Source organism: Ischnura elegans, chromosome 9 (genome assembly GCF_921293095.1).
Source record: "Ischnura elegans chromosome 9, ioIscEleg1.1, whole genome shotgun sequence".
Lineage (NCBI taxonomy): Eukaryota > Metazoa > Arthropoda > Insecta > Odonata > Coenagrionidae > Ischnura > Ischnura elegans.
Window position 1 is genome coordinate 11608502 of NC_060254.1, and position 8361 is coordinate 11616862.

Below are 8361 nucleotides of genomic sequence, written 5' to 3' on the forward strand. Positions count from 1 at the left end.
CGCGCTAGAAAAGTCTTTAAATAAAAAATATGAGCTTAACCTACTTGAATAAGGACAGGTAGGTATCTACAATTTTCAGCGGTGTTCTAATAATTCTGGGCTAGTATGGAATTCATTATTTATTATTTGCCGAATTCATACGGAATGTGCTAACTTGTACCTTGATGAACAGGTCTTGATTTCCATTGTGGCATCGAACGCCCAAGGACGTAATTGAAATCAATACGTTTTCCCTGACGAGACACCCTAGGGAAATTTCCGCTCCATTCTCCCCATTTATTGATGCACACAATTTTTCATTCACATCTACTTTGTTCTTCAATCGGATTCAGATTCAGTTCTGTGGTAGACAACTCATCACTTTATCTAAAATATAAAAACGTGGACAACAGTACATCTTTGAAAAAAAGAGAGCGGTGCAGAGTGCTACGTGGTTTGATGCTAGACGACTCGAAGTATTTGTGATGACAATATTTATTTACGAATTCAAGGCTTGGGGTATAGATTAGGATGAAGTTAGTGATGGAGTGAGTAAAAGAGATTTGGTATAGCTGGCAAGAAGAAGAAATTATTGGCAAAAATAGCAATGGAGGATAAATGATAAGCAGAAAGGAATGTAATTATGCTATTTTAAGCTGAAAATTCACATTTTTCATGGCGATATTTACTCTCAAGACGTTATACCTACACATATCGTTCTCCATCACAGTTTTTCGTCGGAATTCCAAAAATTATACTCTAAAACTGTGAGCTACATATGTCTTGGATGAAAAAATGTAAGAGAGGTGCTACTTCCTATCGGTCGGAGAAAACTGCTAACGCGTCACGAGATTTACGAATGTTGGTAATTTATTTGCCTCTCCTCTAATTTCAATGCCAAAGTATCATCTTCACATAAAAAATAGTACTCTACATACTCACTCAATCAGAAGGAACTGTGCGGACTTAATGACATGTGAAATGTTGAGTAGTACAAATGCTCGGAGCTATAAAATGAGGGGATTAGCAGGTTTAGATTGGAAAATATAAAATATAACGTGTAACCATACGTCAAAATAAAATTTTCCAAAAACCGTGGGACAAAATGGTGATAATATTTCAAAGTAATAGGCGTTGTTTTAGAGCTACCCTCATGTGTCGGTTTGCTTTGCCCAAACAATTAAAACATCGTCTATACCAAGCAATAAAAAAGTGAGGAAGAGTAGTTGTGATTGTTTAGCTGTTTTTGTTCTTGAAAAGAGTCGAGATACCTGAGTTTTAAATGTTTTAATCGGTAACCGCTCAATGAGTCAAAATGAAGTCGACTGAAAATGAAAATAAATATAGTTTTACGCTGCCTCAATATCGTTAGAAATCACTCTTCACTACCTTAATATATTTTTAGTACTAAAAAATGACATAGATATTCATTAATTATAGTCTATTCATTTATTTATAGATTATTAGGTCAACGGATGGAGAAGTTCTAGAAAAAATACGGTTTCAAGTGGAGCGAACGTTTACCGGGCGTCTAAAACCGTATCTTTTATATCGCGTAACCGTATATTTTCACAAAAAAACTGGAAAAAACAGTTAATGCAAGGATGATTTTCTGGTGAAGCTGAGAAAATGTGGAAATACATGTTCTTTCATTTTCAGTTCATTTCATTACAGCCGTTGAAGTGGTTACCGACGTATAACACTTCACTCGCGTATCTCGACTTTTTGCAAGGGTGAAATGGATGGGGTGATGGACTGAGTAGATGCAACAATGGAGAGGGTGAAAATGGCAATTCGAAACGAGGCTCCACGGAAGGATTACTCTATGGACGTGGAAGAAGACGCAGGTAATGACAGATGGCGGGGTCGTTGCAGAGAGCAAAGAGAGTTGTTCAAGCGGATATCAAAGGCTACGTCAAAGAGATCCTAAACAAACTAACCAGAATGTTGTTTCCATAAGGATGTACAGAGGAGGAAGGAGTCTTCATCTTTCACTCCGCTTAGGCGTTGGGAGAAGCAAAGTGTTGTACGGAAGAGACTAAACATATGCAGTGTAGGTACATGGATAATCGGTATACGCATAGTAGCATCAGATAGATACTGAAAAGTATTTCTTTATTGATTTCAAGATATTATTTTTTAGTATTATCGTACACTGTTCGAGGCAAAAATGCCCTAGGTTTGTGCGAATAGTTCACAATATGTTAGTGTTGTCCACGGAAAATTGCTCCCTCGGTTCTTGGTGGGAAAGTCGCGACTTTGGTAATGAGGGGCGCAGGATTAATCAACTGACCGTGACTGCGACCTGGGAGTGCTCGACGCGGAGTTTACGTTAAATTGCGCGGACGTATTCTATGCAAAGATACACATTATTCCTAGAAAACGGTTGCTTGAACGTAAAAATGGATTGGGTTTTGTCCTTCAAAACTCTACATTTCGTATCATTCATAGAAATAATACCTTTTTATTGGTAAAAAAATAATTTTTATAGTATTTAGTTCTCTTGTGCAATCTTTAACCGTTTAGAACGATTTAATATTTTTGTCATAATAATTTTCCTCCCAATACTAATTTTTATGACGCTAAAATAAATAATCGTAAAAGGATAAAAAAATATACACAACATGCTATCATACAAATAGGTTAACGGCTGGTGTCATAGCACACCTGCCGCCAAACGCATTTTGAGGTAGCCTACTGGGTAAATTTTAAATTAAAGTTTTCAAATGCAGAAAAAGTGATCCTTAATAATTTAAATTATATACAACATCCTATCGTACAGGTAAGTTACTGACTGGTGTAAGAACTCACCACCTCCATACGCCTTTTGAGGGAGCCTGCAGAGTAATTTTTACATTCAGATTTCAGAATGCAGAACAAGTGGAGAGGGAGAAGCGGCCCTTGAGACTTTAATCTCTCAGTACCTTGGAGTAACACTGGCGAGAAATGCCAAAAGAATTTAAATAAATGCATCACTTTTGAGAAAAAATTCTTTTCCCATTTTTGGTTAAAGAAACATTCAATTTTTATTGCTATTTTTGCTCTTTCAATTTTAAATTTAACTGTAAAATTAATTTTGATATTTTTATTCAAGATTTTAGTTGCTTCCTAAATATTAATTGGAACTACTAGCCTTCTCAAAACCGATATTTCGACCCTTGGAACTTTTCGGTTGAGAAGCAAAAGCTGATACATCAGCCCACGGCCATGAGAGGATTAAAATATATAAAACTCTCCATCGTACAGGTAGGTTAACGGCTGGTGTCATAACACACCTCCCGCCATACGCCTGCGTAGTAATTTTTAAAAGCAGAAGAAGTGGAGAAGCGACCCTTTAGGCTTTAAATATGTATACACAATACCCTATCGTATAGGTCGGAAAACGGTTGATGTCATTACACACCTCCCGTCATATGCAGGCTCAGGCAGCCTGAAGAGTAATTTTTAAATGTATATTTCGGAATGCAAAAGAAGTGGAGAAGCGACCCTTCGCTTCCCGCGTGAAATAGGAGCGCGACGAACGGAAGTCGCGATGCGGGATTACTCCTCTTCCGTCGCCGTTACTTCACTCGGCGGCGAAAGAAAGATGAGCGCTTTAATCCGAACTTCCTGCGGCGACAAATCGATGGCTTTACCTTCGTCGAGCGAGTACTAATCCTAGTTTAATTTGATATCCTAGCGCGAGAGGATAAGGGTACGCGGGGTTTCGAGTTCCGAATGAGATGATAGGAGAGAGAGGCTGGAGTAGTACATACTTCTAGAAAGAGCCTTGGGGATTTGCATTTTCGTAGCCTGGAATGTTATTACAGCGCCTCTGGCGGTGGCTGGCGGAAGCCACGTTTGGATTCAGCGTCGTGAATATCAAATCTCGCAGTGTAAACACAAAAATAGTAGCTAAATTTTTATCTTGCCATGGCAGTCGTACTCGACGCAGTATTATTGAATGGAAAACGCAAACAATCAAGGAAAAAAGGCCAAGGATTTGCGTCAATATGAGAATCGAAATTCTGCAGGCTTCGAATCCCAAGTTTGGAATTGCATGCCGAATAACCAACTCATTTGGTGCCTCGATTCAATGGTTGATAGTAAATAAATAACAGTTATGAGAGTTGTTAAAACCATGGATTTACTGAAAAATATTGCTAAAGTTTTTTAAAATGTTGAAAAAAATGTATGAGCCTTGTGGAAAATGTTAAAAAGGAGGCAAAGAACGTATAAATTACACGATGTAATTCCATACCAATGCGTCAGTCGAATTGTGCACCATGCATTTTGACCTCAGAAGAACTTAGATCATTTAAGAATTATTTCTTCAAAAGGTTTCTTCGGTGCGTTTAAGTACATTCAAATTTTTATTAATATACTTCCATGTAAATGGGTTATATCTCAGTTTAAAGAAAATTAGCCCAGTAATGACCCAATGTTAACGAGAAAAAGTAATTCCAACTTTATTCAAATTATTCTAATGATTTCAATTTTAAGAAATTTTAGAAACTACTCTCGGTATCATGATTTTTATAATATCCCGCATTCCAAAACCATAAAAAATTAAATTTTTACACTTATAATATACAATTCGAATAAATATTTACTGGAATGAACGTAATCCTTTCGAGGATTTGACTTTGAAAAAGTGTAATTGAGTATTTTGTCGTGAAAAAACAAAGGACCTATAGGGAATGAATATTATTTGGCGAAATGTTTATTAATATAATATTAAACATGCGTGATTTTGTGCTGCAAAATCGATTCTGTAAAATATGAGGGCTTATGCGCTATAAATTCTAAAACAATGGCCTCATGAGGACCCGAATATTTTATTTTCTTTATGAACAAGTCTTGGAGTATCACGAGGCGAAGCTTCATAATTGAAGCAACCTCAGCGAACATGAGAACTAATTCCGCGCCAGCCACTGGTGAGATTAGGTTCTTAAGAGCGAGTCGTGCCCTGGATCCTAAGTGTTGATTCACATGGAATTCAAGCACAAAAACATTAGCAGTGACACAATTCAACCACCGTCTCCCAACAGGCTTACTTGTCCATCTCTCTTCAATGCCAACGGCGCCATCCAAAGGTCAGTAAACATCTGTTTGCGGTATCAAGTCAACCCGCAACTGAGCAACGGCGCATATCTGCATTCGAAAACTTTGCCGTTCCAGCTGTGCAACGGATACAGTAGTGAGGGATTATGATTACTAAGTGGCATATTAAGGCGGGGTGTGGGCAGCCGCCCCCTCGTATATTTCTGGAAAAATTGAAAAGATGGCTGTAGAATTTAAGTTTTTATTACATTCACCCCGGCTCACCTTTTCTAATGCAGGCCCTGGGGGCGGCTTGGTACCAGTAATAGAGCGTATCGGGCGGCGGATTAATAAAGAAAAGTTTTATTTTCCATTATATTTATAATATTCCTTTTTCTAATTTACTGTTTTCATATACCTAGTTATTTAGTATTTATGTTTATTTATATACTTATAATACGTTATTTATTACGTATCAACTGCGAATACACAAAGCTCTTAGATCGAAGTTTGGAGCATTAGTTTTTGCAATCGGGCGGCGTGAACCACCGGTAAGTCACATTAGTTTCCGCCACCAGACGGTGTGACCCAGCCGTGGGTACGTCGAGCATTGTCATGTTTTTTCAATCAATGCTATTTTGAGAGGGATAAAGTGGCTCTAAAACTCAAATCCCTACTGAGACTATCAAGCAATGATAATTTTTATGCTTCTTAGCTTTCAGACGTATACTTTGTATCCACAAGACTTCATCGTCAAATGCTATTTCAGTCCACCCATCAAATCGGAAGGAATACAAATTGATCGTCCTGAGGTACTGTTATATTGTCGTGAAGATAAAACGGCGAATCACAGTTCTAAGACTTTTTATTGCATCGCGATAACAAAGAAACTAGAAAGTGTCAAAATCCAGTATCAATTACTTTTTTCTGTTCAGTCCTCTTTGCTGGTTCTCTTTTCATTGGATCAGTCGACATATTCCACACAGGGAGTCTTTTGGCAGACTGTGTCAGCATCGGGTTATAACTCATATTTGTAGGATAATTCAACCCAAAAGGTAAGATAGTACTTGTTATGGAATTTGCGATATTTTATATCTGAGTTGAAACTTTTCAGTTTACCGAAATATACCACCATTATTTTATAATGAACAGGTTTCTCAATATTACTAAGAAATTCAATCATGAGAACGCTAGAAGAATGTGGAACCAGATCAGAACTGACTGGAATGACATCTCAGTTGTAGGATAATTCAACCCTAAAGGTAAGATAGTAATTGTATAGTAATTCACGACATTGCATATCTGAGCTGAAACTTTCCAGTTTACGGAATTATACCACCATTATTTTTTATTGAACAGGCTTATGAGGATTACAGAGATATACCGTTGTAATAACACTTGAAGAGGGAAGGACCGGAGTGGAGATTATAATTTTTAGTCTAAATTGTCTGACTTTTTTTCACTTCTGACTGTGATTATGAAGAGGGGGTTGGATCCGGCTTGCATTAGCAAGCTTATCGATGACGATTCAGAAGACGATCTGAACCAACCAAGTTGTTCGCGTAGGCAGGGGGCCCGTAAAAGAATACTATATTCTTCTGAATCGGAATTGAGTAATTTCAGTTCAGAGACATCAGATTCATCTAGTGATGAAACTCAAGAAGTTCCTAACACTGAGTGGGGTCCAGTAACTACGCGTACGGCCGCACTAGAATTACACTGCAAAGATGTAGAGCTGTCATTGTCGGCAAATAACTGTGCAAGTCCTCTTGATCTGTTTAAGTTGTTTCTCACAGATGATATGCTGGAGTATATCGTAAGAGAAACTAACAGATATGCTAATGAATATACAAACTCGCATGCTAAAAATGAAGTAGGCACTTCCCGAAAACATCAGCAAATTTGGGTACCGGTTACCCTCGGAGAAATGAATAAATTTATAGGTATTTTACTAATTATGGGTGCTGTTCATATTCCAGAAATTCGTCTTTATTGTTCGAATGATCCAATGTACACGAACACACTAATAAAAAGTATTATGCCTAGGGATCGCTTCCTAGCTATTCCAAGGTTTTGGCACTTTTGCGATAACAATCAAGCGCGATGTGAAGATCGTTTACATAATATTAGCTCAATTCTTTATAAAATAAATGAGAATTTCCAAAAACATGTGAAACCTGGAAAATAAGTAGTGATTGATGAAAGCATGGTTCCCTGGCGTGGGCGTCTTTTATTTCGCCAATATATACCGGGTAAACGACATAAATACGGCATCAAACTGTATAAGCTTTGCCTTCCTGAAGGCTACACTTATAATATGAGTGTATACTCTGGTAAAAGAGGATATTCATCTGAAAAGGGGCATGCGCATGACATTGTAATGAAGCTCATGAATGGACTCCTGTATGAAGGTCGCACATTATATACGGACAGTTTCTACACAAGTGTTCCTCTAGCTAAAGAGCTATTAGAGAAAAATACATACATGTGTGGAACAGTACGCTCTAACAGAAAACATTTGCCCCAGGCCGCAAAAATCAAACAAAAAAAGGGTGAGATATTAGGTCTTCAAAATTCAGATGGAATCAAATTTGTGAAATGGACAGACAAAAGGCCTGTACTCATGTTGACAACGTGCAAAACTCATAAATGTACTTTAGTCGACGTCAGCGAGTCTGTTAGAAAACCAGATACCGTCATAAGTTACAATGCTGCAAAGAAAGGTGTTGATATATCTTATCAAATGTCTTCATACTATACATCTTTGAGGAAGACCATAAAGTGGTATAGGAAAATTATAATTGAGCTTATTTGTGGCACCATGTTAGTAAATGCGTGGTGCATTCATAAAAAATTAGATAACCAGAAAAAGCTGAGCATTTTACAATTTCGTGAGAACATTATTTCCGCATTACTTGCCCAACCAACGATAGCTGCAACACCACCGGCCTCTAAAAAAAAGAACATTTTCTTAAAATGTACGAAGGTGCGACCAGAGTAATACGAAAAAGATGTAAAGAGTGCTATAATTCAATTAGTAAAAAAGATGGAAGAGAAGCAGCGATGAAGAAAGCCAAAAAAGTTGTAACTTATTTCCCGGATTGTAAGAATCAACCTGCATTGTGCTTGGAATGTTTCAAGAAAATTCATAATTAATGTATTTATTTTTATACTATTAAAAATGGGACATATATTAAGTGTAATCAATGTAATTTTCATCTTTTTATTACTTACCCAAAAAAGACGAATAAATACATCAATACTGATTGAAAGTAAATTTTTCGAATCAAAGCATCGAGTTAATTAATGCGAAAATTCATAAAAAAGGAAATGTAATTGAAACCTTAAAAGATCTATCTG

General features: G+C 37.1%; 1 pseudogene; it reads left to right on the forward strand.

The window, feature by feature from the left end:
• Positions 1 to 7381: 7381 nt before the first annotated feature.
• LOC124165886 lies at positions 7382 to 8157 on the forward strand (annotated as a pseudogene).
• Positions 8158 to 8361: the final 204 nt, after the last annotated feature.